The sequence below is a fragment of the Heterodontus francisci genome, unplaced genomic scaffold, assembly GCF_036365525.1.
Source record: "Heterodontus francisci isolate sHetFra1 unplaced genomic scaffold, sHetFra1.hap1 HAP1_SCAFFOLD_61, whole genome shotgun sequence".
NCBI lineage: Eukaryota > Metazoa > Chordata > Chondrichthyes > Heterodontiformes > Heterodontidae > Heterodontus > Heterodontus francisci.
Window position 1 is genome coordinate 2318564 of NW_027141441.1, and position 22791 is coordinate 2341354.

Genomic DNA, 22791 nt, shown 5'->3' on the forward strand with positions numbered 1-22791 from the left:
GTTCTTACCCACAATGGAGAGAGATCGCTGCCCCCACATGCCCAACTTTTGTCGTACCTTGGCTACTCGCTCCTCCCATGTTTTGGTGCACGCCCCGGCCCTTCCGAACCATATCCCCAGCACCTTCAGGTAGTCTGACCTGACGGTGAAGGGGACAAAGGATCGGTCAGCCCAGTTGCCAAAGCACATGGCCTCGCTCTTGCCGTGGTTAACTTTGGCTCCCGAGGCCAGTTCGAACTGGTCGCAGATGCTCATCAGTCTGCGCACGGACAGCGGATCCGAGCAGAAAACGGCAACGTCATCCATGTACAGGGAGGTTTTGACCTGAGTGCCTCCGCTGCCTGGGATTGTCACCCCTCTTATGCTCGCATCCTTCCTAATAGACTCAGGAAAGGGTTCAATACAGCAAACAAACAAGACCGGGGACAGAGGGCAGCCCTGTCTGACTCCAGATTTGATCGGGAAACTTTCAGATTCCCACCCGTTGATTGAGACTGCGCTACTGATGTTTGTGTAGAGCAGTTGGATCCAATTGCAGATTCCCTCCCCAAACCCCATTTTGGAAAGCACGTCCATCATGTAGGTGTGCGATATCCTGTCAAAAGCCTTCTCCTGGTCCAGGCTGATGAGGCAGGTGTCCACCCTCCTGTCCCGTACGTAGGCGATCGTATCCCTGAGTAGCGCGAGACTATCAGAGATCTTCCTGCCGGGTACAGTACAGGTCTAATCGGGGTGAATCACCAACTCCAGAACAGACTTGACTCGACTGGCTATGACTTTGGACAGAATCTTGTAATCAACATTAAGCAGTGAGATGGGCCGCCAATTTCTGATTTCTGCCCTCTCCCCCTTCTGCTTGTAAATGAGGGTGATGATGCCTTCTCTTCAGGCATTTTCAGATTCAATTTCAGACACAGAAATAAACCAAACCCCTTCCGAGTGCGGATTAAATAGACAATCCCACAGCTCTATGCTAATGAGGGATGGGAGAAAGTTAGGATTGTGATTGGGCGATTGGCAATGATGTCACAACGGTTTTATATTGTAATACTACAATTGGTCTCTTCAGCCATCCAATCAGATTTAACATCTACAAACCAATCACTAACTCCTTCACTGCATTCAGGTATTCCATTTCCCAAAGACTCTCTCCAGTCCCAGTTTCTATTAGAAAATCCACCGGGAAATGTGTCCTGGCTGCGAGGGTCCCTTATTCTCAGCAGTTTCTCACATTCCGGCCTCTCTAAGTTGAGCCACATTTTTAGGTGCTCGGGAGGGAAAGAGCCGCCTTCAGATTGACACTTTGGTTGGCTCAAGAAGACTGAGGACACCAACACCTCACCTGCCTCATCGTCGGGGAGACTGTCAACACTGTTCTTCCCCACTGTATGATCCGGGACCGGTCATCCATTCAATCTGTTACGGGTCGTTTGTCTTTTCTGTCTGTTTAGCTTATGCATTACCATAATTAAACTGTTCATATATAAACTGCTACTTCTTAATATTATATTTAAACTGTTGCTTCTTAATAAACTATTATGAGCTTGACATTATGAGCTCGACCCGCTTCTTTGTGTATCTGTGAACACAGAACCTAAATCTTACAATTCCTTCCCAGGGAATATTTTATTCAAAAAGAGACTTTTTGCACACACTGGAAATCTGGATAATAACAGAAGATTCTGGAAACACTCAGCACTTCCCGCAGCATCTGTGGAGAGAGGAAGGCAGGAGCAACCTTTCAGGTTTATTGAAGGGTCGCAGAACTGGACCATTAACCCGAGCTTCACTTCTCCACATTTGTTTCCGGACTGGCTGAGTGTTTTCAGTATTTTAGCTTTTATCTTTCTGTATTTCATCGCTTTCTATTTTAACTGTTTGCTGTGAAACTTTCAGCATTCTGCTCAGTTCTTTGTGTAGTCATGTTTTCTTTATTTGAAGTAATGCAAATACTATCCTGAAAAAACAGACAGAAATACTGGTCAATGGTAAATACTGGTAAAATATAACAGGGCACATTTACAATCATCGGGTCAATGAAGACAACCTTTATTACGAATCAATTATCTTTATTTTCAATATAAATATATGAAGCAATATCAGTGCAGCACTTACAGACAAAAATCTATTACCTCACATTACCTGCTTCTTTCACACTGACAGACCATGTCAATTTCTGCCCCTATGTTGCATTTCTCACTTTTAGCTAGAAAACGTCAGCAATTTGTGATATAGTGCAGTTTACAGATCAGACAGTCAGACACAACCTGCAATAATTGTTCAGCTTTTGTTGGACAGATGGGATTTAGAAATACTAAGAAACAAGACGAGCTGTTATTGCATTTAGTTAGCCCAAACGTTAGTGATGACCCTGTGCCAAATAAGTGAGCCTGTTGTCCCGTACCTTAGAGTAAGAATCATTCTTTATCTGTGGCAATCTGTCAGTTTCCGTTACTGAAAGAGAATGTGGAATTCATGCTGCCGTCAGTCAGTCTCTAATTCTGTATGTGAGCTTAGGATTCAGACACTGCCAATAAGTCTCTGTTGCAGTATGTAACTGTGTGATTCATTCTGTATCAGTCAGCCTCTGGTACTGTGTGTGAGAGTAGGATTGCTGTTGTACCTCTCTGCCACTGTAAACCTTTGAATCTGGGCTCATTTAACATCCGTCAGTCTCTGGTACTGCCTATGAGTGTGGGTTTTATTCAGTATCTGTCAGTTTCTGGTACTGCCTATGAGTGTGAGTTTTGTTCAGTGTCTGTCAGTCTCTGGTACTCTATGTGTGGGATGCATTCAGAAATCATTAATCTCTGGGATAGTTTGTAGTTCAGAATTCATCCGACACACAATTACATAGAATTTACAACACAGAGACAAGCTATTCTGCCCAAGTGCTGCTGGTTCCACATGAGCCTCCTCCCACCTTACCTCCTCGAATTGTATCTGCAAATCCCTCAAATCTTTTCTTCCTCATATTTAATTTATCAATCATTTAATTTGATGTTAAATGTAACAATTCTCATCAACCCAAGTGCTGCATGTTCCAGATTCGAACCAGGTCTAAAGCAGGGTAAAGAAGTTTCTCCTGAATTAATTATTTGATTTATTCCTGACTATTTCATATTTACAGTTTTTGACTCCACCACAAATGGGAAATATCTCTACCTCGACCCTATCAAATCCTTTCATGTAATTCAGTGCTTCTATTAGGTGATCATTCAGCTTCCTCTTTTCCAAACAAAAGAGACCAGACTTGTTCAGTATTTAGAACTCCTGTGGAACAAGTAGCTCAGTTTGCAGTAATGGAATAAATACTGTATCTCAGTCTGAAACTGTATGCGATTTTAGATAGTGATGTCTCGGAACGTGTTTTTGGGATCCTTAGGGTGGAGGGGGAGCAGCCCCAAGTCGTGGTCCACATAGGCACCAACGACATAGGTAGGAAGAGAGATGGGGATTTAAGGCAGAAATTCAGGGAGCTAGGGTGGAAGCTTAGAGCGAGAACAAACAGAGCTGTTATCTCTGGGTTGTTGCCCGTGCCACGTGATAGCGAAGCGAGGAATAGGGAGAGAGAGGAGTTGAACACGTGGCTGCAGGGATGGTGTAGGAGGGAGGGTTTTGGTTTCCTGGATAATTGGGGCTCTTTCTGGAGTAGGTGGGACCTCTACAAACAGGATGGTCTTCACCTGAACCAGAGGGGTACCAATATCCTGGGGGGGGGGGGGGAGATTTGCTAGTGCTCTTCGGGGGGGTTTAAACTAATTCAGCAGGGGAATGGGAACCTAAATTGTAGTTCCAGTGTACAGGATGTTGAGAGTAGTGAGGTCAGGGATAAGGTTACAAGGACGCAAGAGGGCACTGGCAAGCAAGAACCTGGTTTAAAGAGTGTCTACTTCAACGCCAGGAGCATCCGGAATAAGGTGGGTGAGCTTGCAGCATGGGTTGGTACCTGGGATCTCGATGTAGTGGCCATTTTGGAGACATGGCGAGAGCAGGGGCAGGAATGGATGTTGCAGGTTCCGGGATTTAGATGTTTCAGTAAGAACAGAGAAGATGGTAAAAGAGGGGGGGGGGGTGTGGCATTGTTAATCAAGGAGAGTATTACAGCGACAGAAAGGACGTTTGAGGACTCGTCTACTGAGGTAGTATGGGCCAAGGTTAGAAACAGGAGAGGTGAGGTCACCCTGTTGGGAGTCTTTTATAGACCTCCGAATAGTTCCAGAGATGTAGAGGAAAGGATAGCGAAGATGATTCTCGACAGGGGCGAGAGTAACAGGGTAGTTGTTATGGGGAACTTTAACTTTCCAAATATCGACTGGAAATACTATAGTTTGAGTACTTTAGATGGGTCAGTTTTTGTCCAGTGTGTGCAGGAGGGTTTTCTGACACAGTATGTAGACAGGCCAACCAGAGACGATGCCACATTGGATTTGGTACTGAGTAATGAACCCGGCCAGGTGTTAGATTTAGATGTAGGTGAGCACTTTGGTGATAGTGATCACAACTCGGTTAGGTTTACCTTAGCGATGGGCAGGGACAGGTATATACCGCAGGGCAAGAATTATAGCTGGGGGAAAGGAAATTATGATGCGATTAGGCAAGATTTAGGATGCGTAGGATGGGGAAGGAAACTGCAGGGGATGGGAACAATCGAAATGTGGAGCTTATTCAAGGAGCAGCTACTGTGTGTCCTTGATAAGTATGTACCTGTGAGGCAGAGAGGAAGTTGTCGAGCGAGGGAGCCGTGGTTTACTAAAGAAGTTGAAGCGCTTGTCAAGAGGAAGAAGAAGGCTTATGTTCGGATGAGATGTGAAGGCTCAGTTAGGGCGCTTGAGTGTTACAGGCGAGCCAGGAAGGATCTAAAGGGAGAGCAAAGAAGAGCAAGGAGAGGACACGAGAAGTCATTGGCGGATAGGATCAGGGAAAACCCTAAGGGTTTCTATTGGTATATCAGGAATCAAAGAATGACTAGAGTTAGATTAGGGCCAATCAAGGATAGTAGTGGGAAGTTGTGTGTGGAATCAGAGGAGATAGGGGAAGCGTTAAATGAATATTTTTCATCAGTATTTACAGTAGAGAAAGAAAATGTTGTCGAGGAGAATACTGAGATTCAGGCGACTAGGCTAGATGGGATTGAGGTTCACAAGGAGGAGGTGTTAGCAATTTTGGAGAGTGTGAAAATGGATAAGTCCCCTGGGCCAGATGGGATTTATCCGAGGATTCTCTGGGAAGCTAGGGAGGAGATTGCAGAGCCTTTGTCCTTGATCTTTCTGTCGTCATTGTCGACAGGAATAGTGCCGGAAGACTGGAGGATAGCAAATGTTGTCCCCTTGTTCAAGAAGGGGAGTAGAGACAGCCCTGGTAATTATAGACCGGTGAACCTTAAATCGGTTGTGGGTAAAATGTTGGAAAAGGTTATAAGAGACAGGATTTATAATCATCTTGAAAAGAAATAGTTCATTAGCGATAGTCAGCACGGTTTTGTGAAGGGTAGGTCGTGCCTCACAAACCGTATTGAGTTTTTCGAGAAGGTGACCAAACAGGTGGATGAGGGTAAAGCAGTGGATGTGGTGTATATGGATTTCAGTAAGGTGTTTGATAAGGTTCCCCACGGTAGGCTATTGCAGAAAATACGGAAGTATGGGGTTGAAAGTGATTTAGAGCTTTGGATCAGAAATTGGCTAGCTGAAAGAAGACAGAGGGTGGTGGCTGATGGCAAATGTTCATCCTGGAGTTTAGTTACTAGTGGTGTACCGCAAGGATCTGTTTTGGGGCCACTGCTGTTTGTCATTTTTATAAATGACTTGAATGAGGGTGTAGAAGGGTGGGTTAGTAAATTTGCGGATGACACAAAGGTCGGTGGAGTTGTGGATAGTGCCGAAGGATGTTGTAGGGTACAGAGGGACATAGATAGGCTGCAGAGCTGGGCTGAGAGATGGCAAATGGAGTTTAATGCGGAAAAGTGTGAGGTGATTCACTTTGGAAGGAGTAACAGGAATGCAGAGTACTGGGCTAATGGGAAGATTCTTGGTAGTGTAGATGAACAGAGAGATCTTGGTGTCCAGGTACATAAATCCCGGAAAATTGCTACCCAGGTTAATAGGGCTGTTAAGAAGGCATATGGTGTGTTAGCTGTTATTAGTAGGGGGATCGAGTTTCGGAGCCACGAGGTCATGCTGCAGCTGTACAAAACTCTGCAAGACCGCACCTGGTGTATTGCGTGCAGTTCTGGTCACCGCATTATAGGAAGGATGTGGAAGCTTTGGAAAGGGTGCAGAGGAGATTTACTAGGATGTTGCCTGGTATGGAGGGAAGGTCTTACGAGGAAAGGCTGAGGGACTTGAGATTGTTTTCGTTGGAGAGAAGGAGGAGGAGAGGTGACTTAATAGAGACATATAAGATAATCAGAGGGTTAGATAGGGTGGATAGTGAGCGTCTTTTTCCTCGGATGGTGATGGCAAACACGAGGAGACATAGCTTTAAGTTGAGGGGTGATAGATATAGGACAGATGTCAGAGGTAGTTTCTTTACTCAGAGAGTAGTAGGGGCGTGGAACGCCCTGCCTGCAGCAGTAGTAGACTCACCAACTTTAAGGAAATTTAAGTGGTCATTGGATAGACATATGGATGAAAATGGAATAGTGTAGGTCAGAAGGTTTCACAGGTCGGCGCAACATCGAGGGCTGAAGGGCCTGGACTGCGCTGTAATGTTCTAATTCTAAAAAATAAAAATAGGTATGTCATGTGTAGCTCAGGCTGCAATAAATAATTGAGACAGTATCTTTCATTCGAACACTATAGATTTATGGCATGCTATGTTATCTGTACTTCTGTCTGTTCCAATGGAATATATAATGTTATTTCTCAGTCTGATACTGCTTGTTTATTCATTCACAGGATGTTGACATCGCTGGCAAGGTCAGTATTTATTGCCCATCAGTAATTACTCTTACAATTATGCTGAGTGGTTTACTGGGCCATTTCAGAGGACAGTTAAGATTGAATCACATTCCTGTGGGTCTAGAATCACTTATCGGCCAGACTGGGTCAGAATGGCAGATTTCCTTCTCTTAAGGACATTCCTGGATCTGATGGATTTTCTTGCAACAATCTAGTAGTTCCAAGGTCACTAGTATTGATACTAGATTTTTTAATTCCAGATTTTTTTAATTAACTGAAATTAAATTACTCAGATTCTGTCGTAGAATTTGAACTCATGTCTCTGGATCATTAGTCGAGACCTCTGGATTATTAGTCTTGTAGCATAATAACTAAAACAACCTGATATGAGATTTTTTTATACTGGTTTGTAATGTGGAGCTCAGTCTACACAAATGAATTGATAATCTATTTCACTCTGATAATGTATGAGATGTTTTTGGCTGGTAAATAATCCGTATCTCAGTCTACTGTATTTTTCAATTCCGCAGTCTGGGTAAGTTCTGCACTGGCATCTAATTTACATCACAGTTTAGACTTCATATCAGCATTGCTCAATCTGATACTGCATGTGATTTTTGCACTGGTATTGTTTAGATCAATCTGTATGAATGGAATCAATACTGTATTTCAGTTTGATATTGTTTGAGTTTTTAGAATGGTATATAATGTTTAGATCTAATGGAATTGATTCTGTATCTTCCAATTTTACAGTGTGGGTGAGTTCTGAACTGGCATCTAATTTGTGTCTCAGGTTACAATATCTTTCAGCAGCTTTAAATATTTCACTGTAATGAATGTTGGACTTGTATGTAACTTGTATCTTAAGGTACACTATGGGGATGTTTAAACATCCTTTATAATCAATCGATGTGAACTTTGCCTATGGTATTTAATTTAAATGTCAGGGTATTCCATTAGGTTAGATTCTGTGTCATCCAATCAGTGCCATGTGCCAATTCTATCTGATATTTAATTGATAGCTAAGTCTGCATTATATTTAGATTGACACATTACATTTTAATCTGCTAGTGGGTGTGATTTTGACCTGGGATTGATGTATCTGACTGTCAGTGGGACTGAATTGGGATGAAATGGAAACAACTTCTTTCTCTCCTGCTTTGTTTGATTCTTGGATTGAAATAATGTCTCTGGAACGTGGGATCAATGTGGGCCTGACTACTTCTGCAGTCTGACACTGTGGAACTGATGAACCAACTGTGGCTCTGCATTCTGAGTGATAATGTACCTACTGTGTGTGAGAGGAGCTGGCTGCACTGTTCCTTGTGCCTCGAGTGCAGCAACCATCACATTCATCATGATTCCTTCAAGTATTTGCCTGGAAGAAGAAAAAGTATATCTTATAACTCAAGAACAGGTGAGGTGTAAAATATCAAAGTGATAAATTTAATCTCTCAACGAATAATCATTAATAATAGCCACAAATGAAAACCAGTGTCAGTGTCTGCCTCCACTGAAGTACTGAAGCTCCCAGCTCCTGCAACACAAGTGTTCTGGGCAGATCCATCCAGACAAAACACTGCACTGGGAACATCCCAACTGCTCTATGCTCTACACATATTTCCAGCCATCCTGCTTTATATGAATGAATGAAAGAAAAATAAAGCCCAATGTGTGTATCCCACAATTCCTTTCTCCCCATACACGTGTTCCACCTCCCCTTAAATGTGTCAATACTATCCGCCGCAGCCTCTCCTTGTGAAAGCAAATTCCAGATTCCACTCACCACTCACTACATAAATAGGGTTTTCAAGAATTCCTCAATGGTTTTATTAATGATGATTTTATATTTTTGGCTCCTGTTTCGGACACCAACACAAGTAGAAACATATCTCCGTGTACCCTATCAAAGCCCTTCACCATTTCCTTACCTTTCTTTCATTTGCTCATAGGTTGTGGGCATCATTGGCCAGGCCAGCATTTATTGTCCATTCCTTATTGTCCTTGATATAGTGGTGGTGAGCTGCCTTCTTGAACCACTGCAGTCCTTGCTGTGTAGGTACAACCAAAGCGCTGTTTGGAAGGGAGTACCAGGATTTTGACCCAGTGACAGTGAAGGATTGGCAATTTAGTTCCAAGTCAGGATGGTGTGTGGCTTGGAGGGGAACCTTCAGATGGTGGTTTTCCAATGTGTCTGCTGCCCTTGTCCTTTTAGGTGGTAGAGGTGGCGGGTTTGGAAGGTACTGTCCAGGAAGCCTTGGTGAGTTGTTGCAGTGCAGCTTGTAGATGGTACACACTGCTGTCACTGTGCATCAGTGGTAATGGGAGTGAATATTTAAGGTGGCGGATGCGATGCCAATCAAGCGGGCTAATTTGTCCTGGATGGCGTCGAGCTTCTTGAGTGTTGTTAAAGCTGCATTCATCCACGCAAGGGGAGAATATTTGATCACACTTCTAACTTGTGCCTTGTAAATAGTGGGCAGGTATTGAGGAGACAGGAGGTGAGTTACTTGCTGAAGAATTCCTAGCCTCTGACCTGCTCTTACAGCCACAGCATTTATGTGGCTGGTATAATTAAGTTTCTGGTCAATGGTATCCCCAAGATGTTAATAGTGGGGGATTCAGCAATGGCAATGTCATTGAACATCAAGGGGAGATGATTAGATTCTCTCTTGTTTGAGATGGTCATTGCCTGGCATTTATGTGGCACGAATGTTACTTGCCAGGTATCAGCCCAAGCCTGGATGTTGTCCAGGTCTTGCTACATCGGGGCACGGGCTGCTTCAGTATCTGAGGAGTCATGAATGGTGCTGAACATTGTGCAATCATCAGCCAACATCCCCACTTCTCGCCTTTTGATGGAGGGAAGGTCATTAATGAAGCAGCTGAAGATGATTGGTGTTTGGACAATACCCTGAGGAACTACTGCAGTGATGTCCTGGGAGTGAGATGATTGACCTGAACAACCACAGCCATCTTCCTTTATGCTTGGTATTAACTTCCTTTTTTAAAAAAAAATGTTTTCCCCCTAATTCCCATTGACTCCAGTTTTGCTAGGGCTCTTTGATGCTATGCAAGGTCAATGGCTGCCTTGATGTCAAGGGCAGTCACTCTCACCTCACAATGCAATGTTTCTTGAACCCTAAAATAAAAGCAAAGTTCTGCAGATGCTGGAAATCTGAAATAAAAACATAAAATACTGAAAATACCCAGCACGTCAGGCAGCATATGTTGAGAGAGAAGCAGAGTTAATTTCTCAGGTCTGTGGCCTTTCATCTTATAATCTGTTGTTTGTAAGATCAGGTTCATTCAGTTTGCAGCAATGGAATGAACACTGTGTCTTCCACTCTGACCATTTGTGAGATTTGTGGAGTGGTGTGTAACATGTAGCTCAGTCTGCAGTCTGGGTACATTATTGAGATTAATTCTGTATTTTACAATCAGGTACTGTTTGTCTGTTCCATCTGACATTGAATTTGTAGTTCAGGCTGCTCTCTTGTGAGAGTGACACAATGCCTTGCAATCTGATAGTGGGTGTGATTTTGGACTGGGATTGATGTATCTACCTGTCAGTGGGACTGAGTTGGGGTGAAATGGAAACAACTTCAGTCTTTCCTGCTCTGTGTGACTGTTGGATTGAGTAAATGTCTCTGGAACTTGGGATCAGTGCCGGTCTGACTACTTCTGCTGTCGGTGATTGTGGAACTGATGTCTCGGCTCTCTGTGAGTGATACTGTACTTACTGTGTGTGAGGAGCTGGCTGCACTTCCCCTTGTGTCGAGGAATCATTACATTTATTTTACTTCCTTCAAGTATTTGCCTGTAGAAAGGAGATGTATTTATTATAATTCAGGAAGAGATGTGGTAGAAGATACAAAAGTGACCAAAACAATTTTTCAATGAATAATCATTGTGAACAATCACAAAGGAAACCCAGCAATACAAACAGAGTCAGTGTCTGATTCCACTGGAGTCCTGCAGCCCCCAGCTACTGCATACCATTGGCTTTGGCCATTTTACAACAATTTAATGACATCCAGAAACAATCCACTGGGCCATGAATGGGACTGACCGACGGAACAGGGACTTTTACACAGGTCAGATTTCCAGTTCCCGCTCCCATGGTCTAACTGTTCAAGCGAAACCAAACAGCCGCTGTTTAAAATGTGTCCTTCACACTTCTCACCTGGTGCCTATAATAGATTCTCTTTGTGTAACTCCCCACATCCTGACTGTCCGCTTCTGTTTCCACACTTCACTGTCGAATAACAACAACTATGGGATGAGGCTGAATCGCTCTCTTTGCGCTGGCGTGGAGAGGATGGGCCGAATGGACTCATTGTTTGCCCCAAATTTTCCTTGTTTCTGTTTGCGGAATTGTTGCAGAAATCTGCGCCTGCGCTCCCCTCCCCCAGCCGCCAATGGAGAGATCCAGGTCCCGGGGGAAGGGAGCAAACAGCAGCCTCCTTCCAGCAGCACATCGCTTTGGGAGCGTGTCCGCAGATAGACTCAGAGATCAGCATCGAGTCCGGGGTCAAGTTCAGGGAGAGGCGGGGGCTGTTTGTAAGAGGCTGAATGGAGCAGGAACTGGTTTCGGAACATGGAGTGAGTGGGGGAAGGGAGAGACCATTCTCGGGCTGTGTGGACAAAGGGATGGAGACAGAATGGGAAGAATTTGTTATTGAAATTCAATGCTGCTTCCTCTCCCCAGACCAGCAGTGAATATTCCTGGTTTAGTTCCAATCTCAGCCGGTTTGTTGCTATTTGACAGTGAAGAGTGGAAACAGAGCCAGACAGGAAGAGTGTGGGGAGTTATACAAAGAGCATCTGTAAGTCGCCAGGTGAGAACTAAGACAGGCTCATTTTAAACAGGTTAATGCCATGGGAGCAATAAATGGAAATCTGACCAGTGCAAATGTCGCTGCTCCATCGGATATTTCCATTCATGGAGCAGTGCAGGGTTTGGGCTCTGTCTACATATCATTACGTTGTTGTCATAGCGCCCAATACACCAAGGATACAGACCCTGAGTGCTGCAGTACTGCAGTGGAGTCAAACATTTGATAATGTTTGTATCCCTGGGGTTCCTTTGTGGCCGTTCATCATGATTATTAATCGAGACATTAAGCTGATGGTCTTTGTATCTTCCACCTCACCTGTACTTGAGTTGTAAAACATACTTTTGTTTCAACAGGAAAATAAATGAAGAAGCCAGAGTAAATGGGATGTTTCCTCCACCAAGTCACAAGGAAGAGTGTCACCAGCTCCTTCTCACACACAGTCCGTACATTATCACTCACAGAGCGCAGAGACACAGACAGGTCATCAGTTCCACAGTCTCAGACAGCAGAAATAGTTCCAGAGACACATTTTCAATCCATCTATCCAACAGAGCAGGAGAGACAGACGTTGTTTCCCTGTTACCATAACTCAGTACCACTGACAGGTAGATACATAAATCCCAGTCCAAATTCTCACCCACTATCAAATTATCAGTGTGTCAATCCCACAATAGAGCAACCTCAGCTACAAATTAAAGACACATAGAACTGACACATGGTTCCTGTTTCAAAGTTACAGAATTAACCTCAATAAGATAATCTGAGGTTCAAATTAAATACCAGCTCAATATTTACTCACGTTATGATTTTATAAGTTTTAGTATTAATTCCCATAGTGCATCCTGACATATACATTAGATACATAATTATTAATGTTTTAGACGTGAATATAGCAGGTATGATAAGTAAGTTCGCAGATGACACAAAAATTGGTGATGTTGTAATAGTGAGGAGGAAAGCCTTAGGTTACAGGACAATATAGATGGGCTGATAAGATGGATGGAGCAGTGGCAAATGGAATTTCATCCTGAGAAGTGTGAGGTGATGCACTTTGGGAGGACTAACAAGGCAAGGGAATAGACAATGGATGGTGGCACCCTAGGAAGTACAGAAGGTCCGAGGGGCCTTGGTGTACTTGTCCATAGATCACTGAAGGCAGCAGCACAGGTAGATGAGGTGGTTCGGAAAGCATATGGGGTACTTGTCTTTATTAACGGAGGCATAGAACATAAGAGCAGGGAGGTTATGATGGAGCTGTATAAAACGCTAGTTAGGCCACAGCTGGAGTACTGAGTACAGTTCTGGACACCATACTACAGGAAGGATGTGATTGCACTGGAGAGGGTGCAGAGGAGATTCACCAGGATGTTGCCTGGGCTGGAGCATTTCTGCTATGAAGAGAAACTGAAAAGGCTCGGGTTGTTTTCCTTAGAGCAGAGAAGGCTGAGGGGGGACATCATTGAAGTATACAAAATTATGAGGGGCATTGATAGGTTAGATAGGAAGAGACTTCTTCCCTTAGCGGAGGGGTCAATAACCAGGGGGCAAAGAGTTAAGGTAAAGGGAAAGAGGTTTAGAGGGGAATTTGAGAAATTGTTTTTCACCCAGAGGGTGGTTGGAATCTGAACACACTGCCTGAAGGGGTGGTAGAGGTAGGAACCCTCACAACATTTAAGAAGCATTTGGATGAGCACTTGAAACGTCATAGCATACAAGGCTGCGGGCCAAGTGCAGGAAAATGGGATAAGAATACTTTGGTGCTTGATGGCCAGCACAGACACGATGGGCTGAAGGGCCTGTTTCTGTACTGTATAACTCTATGACTCTATATAAGTCTAAGTCTAAAGTGCGTTATCAGATTGAGAGAATCTAAAAGATAGTATAACCTGAGATACAAACTGAGATTTCAGTTTAAAACTCACCCAGATTGTGAAACTGAAAGATACAATAGCAATTCAATTTGTATAGACTGAGCTTTGGATCATATTCCAGCCCTCATACAGTATCAGACTGGAAGATACTGTCGCAATTCCATTAGTGCAGACTCAGCTCTACATTACAGAGCAGGGAACATATTTAAACAACCGGGAACACTTTTACACAAGACGGATCATATTTACACAACTGAGAAGATCTTTACCCAACAGGGAACCATTTTACATAATACCAGAGAGCATCTTTACACAACAGCGAATACAGTAAGAAAGAAAAGAAGCAAATTTTTATCGTGCACAGGGAATGTGGGGTGCATTGTGATCTCAGACAGGGAATGTGGGATGGACTGGGATCTCACACAGGGAATGTGGGTGGACTGGGCTCTCACACAGGGAATGTGGGTTGGACTGGGATCTCACACACAGCCTCATGCTGTCCGAAAGACCCAGACAGCCAGTGAAGGACGTTTAATACATAGTCACTGTTGTAGGAAATGCTGCATCCAATTTGCCACTAAGATCAATGTGATAATGAACAGATAATCACTTGTTTTAGTGACATTGAGGGATAAATACTGGCCAGGACAAGAGGGAGAGCTTAAAACAGAAAACACTGAAAATATTCTATTACGCAGCAGGAAATATCTTTAAAAGAACACAGGGGACATCTTAACAGAGAACACGTTTCCATAAATCATCCATCTTTCGCTGTCTCTTGCTGGTTTGCTCAGCAACTTTCTCTGTCTGTTCCTTTCTGGGTCCTGAAATCTCTTCCTGGTTTTCTGTGTGTCTTTCTCTGCCTGCCTGATTGTCGGTGCTGTTACTCAGTGTCCTTGTGCCATTGTACAGTGAGGGTGAGTCGGTCAGCGAGTATGTTCCTGAGTCTGGGTTGTTGAGCAATCTGACAACAATCCTATTTTGTAAACAAAATTGGGGAACTGAACATATTTCACTCATAGGCAATTGAAATTAAACTCATCCGGTAGCAGAGTGGCGCAGCGGAAGCGTGCTGGGCCCATAACCCAGAGGTCGATGGATCGAAACCATTCTCTGCTATTCAAGTTTTGTAGGAACACAAATTGTTTCCTTTGAAAACATCAAGTGTTTGTCCACAATCACATCATGCTTCTTCAAACGCTTTATTGCAATGAGCTTTTTTCTTCCACTCAACACATCAATCAGCAACAAGTCTCACAAACCACTTTGTTGCGCAGAGGAACAGAAGCTGCACCAGCTGCAAACACGTTTCACCCCAGTCTCTCCTCTTTGTCAAACCATTCCTGCAGCGCCTCCTCTCCACCAGCAGATGTAAAACGACGGCAAATGGTCACAGTCAGGAGATGGTGAGTAACAGAAAGTAAAACAATAACACGGAAAACCTTTACTGAACATTGAATTCAATAATTTCCGAGCATGACAGCACCGACCACACACTCCCCCCGCCCTCTCCTTTTTATGTGCAGTTATTTTTCCTTTTCTTCTTTTTAATTTGCTTATTTTATTTTAGGTTTTTTAGTGTGTTTAGTTTGTTTCTACTGTTTCTGCTTTTTAATTTTTTTAATGCTTGTGCTTGGAGTGCTCTGTGCTTTACAGTCTATTTACACCCTCTCTGTACTGATGCTTTGTCTTTCAGCACACCATTAACATACGGTTGGCCTTTGTTCCCTGACCTCTGGTCAGTTATTCTCTGTGACCTTGTCCTATCAACACCTTCTCTTTTGTTATCTCTTCCCACCCCCCACCCACCCACCCCCACCTGCTTTACTTGCTTCAAATCTTTTACATTTCTAATATTTGTCAGTTCTGAAGAAGGGTCACTACCTGAAACGTTAACTCTGTTTCTCTCTCCACAGATGCTGCCAGAGCTGCTGGGTATTTCCAGCATTTCTTGTGTTTATTTCAGACAAGTGCTCTGTTTCTCTATCTCAGTCTCATTGTCTCTCTCTCTCTCTCTGTCTGTCCCTCACTTTCTGCTTCCTAATAGTCTATTCTTGGGTTTCTGTGTTTTTCTCTCTGTGTCCCATTGTCGATGGTGTTACTCAGCGTCCTTGTAACATTGTGTAGCCAGGCTGAGCCTCCCAACACCTGTGTTGCTGTAATAAAAACAGAAAATGTTGGAAATGCTCAGTAGGTCTGGCGGCATCTGTGGAGAGAGAAACAAAGTTAACATGAGTTAACGAAACAGACCTGAAATGTTAACTGTTCTCTCTGCACAGATGCTGCCAGACCTACTGAGCATTTCAAGCATTTTCTGTTTATGTTTCAGATTTCCAGTATCCGCAGTGTTTTGCTTTTGTACGTGTGTTGCTATGTCTGGGACTGTTTGAGTGCAATGCTATTTCTTTATAAACAGTGTTGAAACAAGCATTTTATCTGGCCAACACACAGCATGAATACACAGCTGGATATAAACAGCAGCCTACAGCAGAGGGCGCAGTGGAATTTATTAACACAAATAATTCACCAACACATTATTTACTGCTACCCACAATCACAAAACGCTTTGTGTTAACACATTTTACTCTTTATTTACATCAACTTCTTGCTTCCAGTCAACACTTCAATCCGGAACACAGCTTCCAAATCACCTTTATTCACAAACCCGAACACAAGCTGCAAATGCTGCAAACACACACCAGCCCAGACTTTCCCCTTTCTGTCAACACATTCTTGCATCACTGCCTCTCCACCAGCAGTTTCTGCTAGAATCATAAAATCATAGAATGGCTACAGCATAGAAGCAGGCCATTCAGCCTGTCGAACCCGTGCTGGCTCTCTGCCAGAGCAACTCACCTCGTCCCACTCCCCAGTCAGTTTAATTTCGAAGGTGGGGAAACTTCTCGAAAGAATAATTCGAGACAACATTAATAGTCCCTTGGACAAATGTGGGTTAATTCAAGAAAGCCAGCATAGATTTCTTAAGGGAAAATCACGTTTAACTGTGCTGCTGGAGTTTTTTTGATGAGGTAACAGAGAGGGTTGATGAGGGCAATGCTGTTGATGTGGTGTACATGGACTTTCAAAAGGTCTGGCAGCATCTGAAAGGTCACTGACCTGAAACGTGAACTTATTTCAGTTTTCCAGCATCTGCAGTATTTTGCTTTTATTGCCTTTCAAAAGGTGTTTGATACAATGCAACACAACAGACTTGTGAGCAAATTTATAACTCATGGAGTAAAAGGGACAGTAGTAACAGGCATATGGATGGCACAGTGGCACAGTGCAGCACTGCAGCCTCACAGCTCCAGCGACCTGGGTTCAATTCTGGGTACTGCCTGTGTGCAGTTTGCAAGTTCTCCCTGTGTCTGCATGGGTTTTCTCTGGGTGTTCCGGTTTCCTCCCACAAGCCAAAAGACTTGCAGGTTGGTAAATAAATTGGCCATTATAAATTGCCCCTAGTTCAGGTGGGGATATGGTCGGAATATGGGATTAGTGTAGGATTAGTATATATGGGTGGTTGATGGTCGGCACAGACTCGGTGGGCCGAAGGGCCTGTTTCAGTGCTGAATCTCTAAAAAAAATGGAATTGGCTGAGTGACAGGAAACAAAGTGTAGTGATCAATGGATGTTTTTCGGGCTCGAGGAAGGTTTGTAGTGGAGTTCCCCAGCAGTCAGTGTTGGGACTCCTGCTTTTCCTGATATATATTAATTACCTAGACCTTGGTATACAGGGCAGAATTTCACAGTTTGTGGATGTTATGAAAATTGGAAGCATTGTGAACTCTGAGGAGGGTAGTGCAGAACTGCAAAAGGACATGGACAAGTTGGTGGAAAGGGCAGACAGATGGCAGGTGAAGTTCAATGTCGAGAAATGTCAATTGATAAATTTTGGTCAGAAGAACATGGAGAGACAATATAAAATAAAGGGTACAATTCTAAAGGGGGTGCAGGAGCAGAGGGTCCTGAGGGTATAAGTCATTGAAGGTGGCAGGATAGGTTGAGAGAGTTGTTAATAAAGCATACAGTTTCCTCAGCTTTAGTAATAGATGCATAGAGTACAAGAACAAGGAGGTCATGTTGAACTTGCACAAGACACTAGACTCAGCTGAAGTACTGCGTCCAGTTCTGGGTGCCACACTTTAGGAAAGATGTGAAGGCATTGGAGAGATTATGGGAAAAATTCATGAGAATGGTTCCAGGGATGAGGAACTTCAGTTATGAAGATAGATTGGAGAAGTTAGGACTGTTTTACTTGGAGAAACGAAGACTAAGAGGAGATTTCATAGTGGTATTCAAAATGGACAGAGTGGATAGGGAGAAACTGTTCCCACTTGTGAAAGGAGCGAGAACAAGAGGGCACAGATTTAAAGCTAAAAGAAGCAAAAGCGAGATGAGGAAAAACTTTTTCATGCAGCGAGTGGTGAAAGTATGAACTGCCTGAGAATGTGATGGAGGCAGGTTCAATTGAAGCATTCAAAGGGGAATTAGACTGTTATCTGAAAAGGAAGAATGTACAGGATTATGGGGAGAGGACAGGGAATGACATGAGGTGAATTGCTCATTTGGAGAGTCAGTGCAGACACGATGGGCCAAATGGCCTCCTTCTGTGCAGTAACAATTGTGTGATTCCAATATTCAAGTCATTTATATATATGGTGGTCCTGATACTGACCCTTGTGGACATCACTGTTCACCATCTTCCATTCTGAAAAACAACCAAATACTCACTTTTTTTGTTATTTCAGCCATTTTTTAATCGAAGCAGACACAGACCCTCTTATTCCAGGAGCCTCAGTTTTGTTACCCAGCCTTTGATGTGGTAGTTTCTCAAACGCTTTCTTAAAATCCATATCGACAACATCCATTGCTTTCCCTTCATCAACCTTTTCTGTTTCTTCATCAAAAAAATCAGTTATATTAGTGAAGAACTTGAAAAGTGCTGAACCTCTCAGTTTTCTGTCTACCCAAACCAAGTTCAAGACCTGAATAATGAACCGATTGCCTCATTAGTTCTGTGAATAATACAATGATTTAATAGACAAAGTTTTGAAACATTCCTGCCCATAAATCTTGATAACAGAGTGTGTGTGGATCTCCTGACTCAGAATGTTTAATGGATACAGTCCTCAGATCCGACAAGGAACCCCTGGACATCCACAGTAAAGACAGTGTGGATGAGGAAATGGAAGAGCCGGGAGCTGAAACTCAGGGACGGCCGAGCTCTCCTGTCATTGAGCTTGTGTGTCTGTTCTGCTCGCCGCACTTCCGGCTCTACTTTGTTTCCAATGAAAAGATGAAAAGGGCCGTTCGGTTTTCCTCTCACTGACAGCGTGTTTCACTCGGGTTAATATAACCCGGGACTTTTGCTGCTGAAATGAATTCTGCAAGGTCCCAGCAAACACACCGGCTCCCTCCTTTCTCCCCTCTTTCTATCGGATTGTTTCACCAGGAGGGGCTCAATAATAACAAACCCCCTGCAGGGAATGACCGCAAATTGAGCATCTAAATGGGGCAAGTGGGCAGCTTTCTGGGTTCTAGGTTCCCCCTACCCCGCCCCTCCCTCCAGTCCAAGCCCCTCTTCACTTTCTTTGGGACTTTGATGAGGGTGAAGTGCGGAAAGTTTCCATTGATGTTTGAATGCTGAATTGCTGCAGGGATCTGCGCACGCGCGCTGTAGCCCCGCCCCCAGTGGGACGTCACAATGAGGAGTAGCGCGCATGCGCAGCCTTTCCCCAACCCAGTCTGTGAGGCCATTCACTCAATCAGGGGAAGATGCTTTAAATCAGCTGCTAATGGAGACTTCCCGGGCCCGGGGGAAGGGAACAAACAGCATCTGCTTCCAGCAGCCACTGCTTTGGGAGCGTGTCCGCAGATGTGCTCAGAGATGAGCATTGAGTGGTGGGAAGTTGAGGGGGAGTCGGGGAGTGTTTGTAACAGACACTGTGGAGCAGGAGCTGCTCCCAGAACATGGAGTGAGCCGGGGACACGGGGGAGGGAGAGTTCATTCTCGGACAGTGTCTGTGCAGGCTCAGGGAGACACAATGGGAAGAAATCACTATTGCAAATCAGTCACAATTTCACCACCCAAAGGAGAGGGAATTTTCCTGCTTTAGTTCGTCTCTCACTGTTTGTTGGATTGTGAACAGTGGGGGAAAAATAGCCGCACAATAACGATGTGGACAGTTAGACAAAGAGCATTTATTGCAGACACCAGGTGAGAAGTGTGAAAGGCACATTTTAAATAGTGGCTGCTTGTTTTCCATTGAAATAGAAATGTGACTGTGTCAAGGTCACTGCTCTATCGGACAGTCCCAGTCATTGAGCAGTGCAGGGCTTGTGTTGTTTCTGAATGACACAAACTTCTTGTAAATCCACTGCAAACACCTGGTAAACAGAAGCTGAATACTGCAGTACTGCAGTGGAGTCAGACACTGACACTGTTTGTGTTCCTGGTTTTCATTTTGTGATTGTTCATAATAATAATTATTGGGACGATTACATTGATCGCTTTTGTATCTTCTACATCACCAGATCTTCAGGTTTAAGAGTTACTTTTTCATTCCTGCAGGCAAATACATGAAGGAACCTGAATGGATGTGGTGATGTGGTGATTCCTGGCCACAAGAAAAAGTGCAGCAAGCTCACTCCAACACACAGTCGGTACAGGATCACTCCCAAAGCACAGAGATACTGCCAGCTCATCAGTTCCACTGGAACAAACAAAAGAAGTAGTCAGACAGACACTGATCCCAAAGTCAAGAGACATATTTTCAATCCAACAGTCAAACAACAGCAGGAGAGACAGAAGTTGTTTCTATTTCACTCCAATTCAGTACAGCTGACAGGTTGATACATCAATCACAGTCCAAAAACAAACTCACTATCAGAACTAAATAAACTCTGTCACCATGGCCACATTTTAAATATAAAATCTGAAATAGAACAGACAAAATTTACATGATTGAAAGGTACAGAATGAATGCAAGGAGGCTTCAAGGGGATTTGGACAGGCTAAGGGAATGGGCAAGAACATGGCAGATGGAATATAATGTGAATAAGTGTGAAGTTATCCACTTTGGTAGAAAAAGCAGAAAGACAGAGTATTTCTTAAATGGTGAGAGGTTGGGAAGTGTCGATGTTCAAAGGGACCTGGATTTCTTTTTTATTCATTCATGGGATGTGGGTGTCACTGGCGAGACCAGCATGTATTGCCCATCCCTAATTGCCCTTGAGAAGTTGGTGGTGAGCTGCCTTCTTGAACCGCTGCAGTCCATGTGGGGTAGGTACACCCACAGTGCTGTTAGGGAGTTCCAGAATTTTGACCCAGCAACTGTGAAGGAATGGCAATATAGTTCCAAGTCAGGATGGTGTGTGGCTTGGGGGAGAACTTGCAGGTGGCGGTGTTCCCATGCATTTGCTGCCCTTGTCGTTCAAGGTGGTAGAGGTTGCGGGTTTGGAAGGTTTTGTCGAAGGAGCCTTGGTGTGTTTCTGCCATGCATCTTGGAGATGGTACACACTGGTGCTACTGTGCGTTAGTGGTGGAGGGAGTGAATGTTTGTGAATGGGGTGCCAATCAAGTGGGCTGCTTTGTCCTGGATGGTGTCGAGCTTCTTGAGTGTTGTTGGAGCTGCACCCATCCAGGCAAATGGAGAATATTCCATCACACTCCTGACTTGTGCCTAAGACATGGTGGACAGGCTTTGGGGAGTCAGGAGATGAGTTACTCGCCACAGGATTCCTAGCCTCTGACCTGCTCCTTTAGCCACGGTATTTATATGGCTACTCCAGTTCAATTTCTGGCCAGTGGTAGCCCCTCGGATGTTGATCGTGGGGGATTCAGTGATAGTACTACCATTGAATGTCATGGGGAGATGGTTAGATTCTCTCTTGTTGGAGATGGATGTTCTTGTTAATGAGCTACTGGAAGCTAGTATGCAGGTGCAGCAAGCAATTAAGAAGGCAAATTGTATGTTGGCTTCATTGAAAGGGGATTTGAGTACCTGAGTAAAGATGTATTGCTTCAATTGTATAATGACTTGGTGAGACCACACCGAGAATATTCTGGACAATTGTGGTTTCTTTATCTCGGGAAGTATATTCTTGTGTTACGACCAGGTGAGAAAGGTGTCCAGGGGTCTGTTAATTTCTTCACCTGGTCTTATTGTAACAGGGCTTAATTTTTAAACACATTGTGTTTTGAGCTCCCCCTTTGTGAATCCTTGTTCACAGCTTTCCAATTATAAGGCAAAGTAATGAGCATAAACAGGCTTTCTTTGGTTTAAAGAAGAAAACTGATATTTATTAAACTTACTTAAACTCTAATACGGTTCACCCATACGGATATACGACGTGCCCACGCTAGCATGCATACGCGATACACACATGCAAATAAGGACAGAAAAGAGAAGAAATTGTTAGGTGAAAGGTTTGAGGCAGTCTCTAACGTTTTATTTTACTCTGCTGCATGCTCACTTGATTGTAGTTAGTCTTGCTGTTCGTTGGGGCCTAGTGTTCTTCTTAAACCTTGTTCACGTAGGAGACTTTTCTCTCTTTGAGCTTCATCTGTTTTCACAAGATTCAGTTCCGTGGGGAAGAGATGGAGGCAGGCAGGAGGGAGGTCTTATCAGTCCAGGAGAAAAGTGCTTTCTGATTTCAAGTACTGTTTTCTCCAATTTAAAAACTCTCAGTTCAAACCTCTGCAATAGCCAGTTAGTCATGTGACTAAAACTGGTCTGACCATTTCTTCTGTGCGTTGGGGAAGCAACAACTGGGTCCCCATTGTTTCAACACTGTCTGTTACTGTGCAAATGTCTTTCCAGTCTGGGGCTTGCAATTTTTAAGTTTTAATGTTCATGCGGTGAAATAATGTGTCCCTCAGTCTTGGCAGGTGGGGATTTGCCTGACACTTGTCATAGAGGGAGTGCAACAGATGTTCACCAGACTAATCCCCTGGGATGGAAGATGATGAGAGATTGCCGAAACTGGCCCTGTATTCTCTGGAGTTTCAAAGAATGACAGATGATCTAATTGAAACTTACAAAATTCTTCCAGGGTCTCACAGGGTAGATATAGATAGAAGGTTTCTTCTGGCTAGTGAGTTTATAACAAGGGGACACAGTCTCAAAATAAGGGCCGGGCATTTGAGACTTAGATGAGCAGGAATGTCTTTACTTGGTG

The 22791-nt window shown here is 43.8% G+C and overlaps 1 non-coding gene across 1 annotated transcript; it reads left to right on the forward strand.

The window, feature by feature from the left end:
- The first annotated feature begins 14658 nt into the window (after positions 1 to 14658).
- Positions 14659 to 14730, forward strand: trnam-cau (transfer RNA methionine (anticodon CAU)). Its single transcript has one exon. It is a non-coding gene; the product is annotated as a tRNA-Met (tRNA).
- The last annotated feature ends 8061 nt before the right edge of the window (positions 14731 to 22791 follow it).